This window comes from Helianthus annuus, chromosome 3 (assembly GCF_002127325.2).
Source record: "Helianthus annuus cultivar XRQ/B chromosome 3, HanXRQr2.0-SUNRISE, whole genome shotgun sequence".
In the NCBI taxonomy this organism is placed as follows: Eukaryota; Viridiplantae; Streptophyta; class Magnoliopsida; order Asterales; family Asteraceae; genus Helianthus; species Helianthus annuus.
In genome coordinates this window covers 38,321,578-38,325,278 of record NC_035435.2, presented here as the reverse complement: position 1 = coordinate 38,325,278, position 3,701 = coordinate 38,321,578, and positions in this window count along the sequence as shown.

The window sequence follows — 3,701 nt, the reverse complement described above, 5'->3', positions numbered from 1 at the left end:
ATACAAAGAAGCTAGGAGCTTTCGGAAGTGCAAGAACCTCTTTCATTTGCTTTTATCCACTTGTTTTCTACACTTGATCATCCCTAGCCTTGTGCTAGTGGTAAGAATCTTGATCTTGCTAGTTTACTTCTATTTTAAGTGGTTAAAAGAAGAATCATACTCATAACTTTGAAGAACACTAAGAATCACAATATGTAAACTTGAACATAAGCATGTTTATGAATAAACTAAGTTGTTATGTGTTGATTTAATTGATGATTGTTATTTGTAAATATATTTGATGTAGATCATCATATGATCTTGCTAGATCATGATTAAAAACATAATCTGACAAGATGAGAGAATGAAAAGGTTGTAGGATGATAGATCATCCACACATGAAGCATGAACTTGAATGAACAAGTGGTTTTCTTGAAAAATAATGATCAAAGTAAGTTGTTAATCATATAGATCTAAAGATTTATGGATGATTTCCAAAGAAACCAAGTTAAAAATATAAGTTTTATTAAATCTTGGTTCTTACATAAACAAACTTTATTTTTGGTGGTTAAACAAGTGTAGAAACACTTGTGAAACAAGAAGAAATCATAAAAAAACATTTTTAGAAATGATGATCATAAGTTGTAAAGATCTAAATTCTTCAAAAATGATGTTTTTAAATAAACAACCACACTTTAAAGGGTAACTAAGCTTACTAAACATACTAGTAAGTTACTACAAATTTTTGTAAATTTTCAAGTTCATGACATAGTGTAAATTTCATATTATTGACATATGGTAAGTGCTGAATGACTTGTTGATGATTGGTGATCATTTTACAAAAGAAAATGATATGCTTGAAAGCATGGAAACCTCCATTTACAAAGGAAACTATGACAAAATTTTCTAAAAATACCAACACTTAGAAAATATTTTCTAAACAAGTGTATTTTTAACTATGATTTTCCAAATAAACTTTGCCATGGATTTTTGTAACAAAAATACAAACATTGGAGGTTGGTTTTTAGAAATAAAAATGGGTAAATATGTATTTAGAATAAGTATTTACATTAAAGACATTGTGTGTGATTATGTGAAATAGTTATATTATTTTAGGGAAAATAATATAACCTACAAATACCAAGAACTTACAACACCAAAATAATACCAAAAATTACAAGGAATAAAGTATATAAGTTACACGCTTAAATATTGATAACCGATCAAGAACGTAACTTATAAAATATTCCGGAAAATACCATTACATATATATTTTTGGTAAATATTATTTTGGAAACGAAAGAGGTGAAAATATGATTTTCGTTATTATTACAAAGTATATCATATTTTCGACAAAAAGGAAATATATTACTTTTGGAAGTAAAAATATATTTTCTTAGAATATTTCAGAAGATATATGATTTTTGAAGAAAATATATATTTTCTTGACGATACATTATTTTTGGACAAAACAAGTCTACTTATATTTTCTAAGTGAAAATATATTATTTTGGAAACTACAAATACAAGGATACGAGAATACATGTATGAAATACACCCATCCTTGGGAATGAAACGCGAAAACAAATACTTGAAAAGTATTATAACTCTGGATGATGTAAAGACATAAAGAAAACGTAACTCAAAACATGAATACTAAGACAAGGCACGACCCGCTCGTCTAATAGACCCTAGCACATTGTAGGTAGTCGTATTTGCTGACGAGATTTGAGTTACGAGTACTGAAGACGCAAAATAGTGAGTTCATGCTCCCCCTTTTTCTTTAACTATTTTTGGTTTTATAACTCTCGGGGGTGAAATACATGTTACAAATGCTTAAACGGTATGAAACGCCTATGAAATACTAGATCATGTGAGCATAGACTAAATACTAAAAATGCCATAAAGTCTTGGTGAAAACTAGTACCATGCCATTAAAAACATTCATTAATTAGGGACGAGGGTTAGATCTAACGAGTACGGCCGAACCCCACTCATGGTCAAAACTAGTACCTAGTAGTGCTTCGGAGTCCCAGTCGAGGTTAATCGACACAGTCGAGGGTAATCGACACAGTCAAGGAGTCAGAACGAGTACTCCGACAAGGAATCATAACGAGTATTCCGACAAGGAGTCATAACAAGTACTCCCCATGTCCTCACATGCCTTAAAGTTCTTGTAAAACATTCATGTTCATACACAATCTTCATACCTGTTTACAAAAGAGTCTCTCAAAGATTTACAAGAATTACAGTGCACAAACTAGACGCATGAACTCGCTCAACTTTTGTTGATGTTTTTCAAAATTACATGTATTTCAGGTAACAGGATGGATCTTGGACGCAGGTGTCGTAACTAGAAGTTTAGATGTCATCCACTTTCGTTGGTTTGTAACGTAGTCGAAGGTTGTGTTTTAAAAACTTGAATAAACAATGTTTGTAATACATAAATTTTATGAATGGATGAACATCGTTTTGATCATGTAGATGTTTATTACGATTGAATGCAATGATATTAAACCAGTCACACATCATACGCTTCCGCAAAAGACAGGGTGTGACAGTTTGGTATCAGAGCTTCGATTGTAGTGAACTAGGATTCCTTCTCGAGTCTAGACTACAATCACTAGAGTTCTCTCATGAAAACATTTTACAAAAAGGTTTTCATTGCATTCACGTAAGCGTCAAGATCCACGAGTCAAACACTTTTCACAAAGAGACAAGGCAAGGACATTAGTAGGGAGTACCCTCAAGATAAGGTGCCAACTAAGGCATAGTCTACACGAGTTAGACTTGCCAAAACTTAAAATACACTCTTGGTGAGAACGAGTACCAAGTAGTGTTTCTGTCGTGAATCGACAACTAGGAAAAAATGACCCCCCCCCCTAAAAAAAACGAGAGTTATACGTGATATGATCAAAATGCCTGTTTATGCTAAGTAATATATTTGTTTATCAATACATACATACGAATAAGTGTACGGAATAAATATTGACGTGGATATATACTAATAAGTGTACGGAATAATTATTGACGTGAACAAGATACTTTCGACTCCGACTCCTATTACTGTACGTAATCCGCACGATGAAGCTATCGACCTCGCGTTCATTGCAAAGCTCATGGCTAGAGTGATTACCAGACAAGATTCTGCGCTTGCTTCCATAGGAGATGGCTGCTCTTCCCTCTCGATCGTGAAGGTGCCTGACTACGGTGATGATGGCGAGACAGAGGCGGCAACCTTGAACAAATTCTTAATCAACGGGACGAGATCCCTGCGGATTATGTGAAGCAAGATTGATGACAAACTTGACCAGAAAAGGGAGATGAAGTATTCATCTCAAAGGTGCCCCTCCAACTACTAGGAATTCTCTTTATTCCTATCATCATGCCTATACGCGTGTAACGATAACGAGTGTTAGCGCATGGACCATCGCAATGGTCCTTCCCATGACAGAGGTATAAGGGCAGTAGTGTCCCCTCCTTGATTGATCATCTGCTTGGACGAGAGGAAATTGGGGTGGCTGTGCAAGACAATTTATTATTACGGGGGCCCACGTAATAACGACTTGTAGTGCATGGAAATCCTGGTGGACTCTGCGGGCCAAGCTAACGATCACACAAAAAAAAACTCTAGGTGTTCACACCTTCCTATGGTAGAACAATACCTAGACAAGTGCTTTAGCACTTTATAAAGTAGGAAACCTGTCTTGCCTACTTCATGA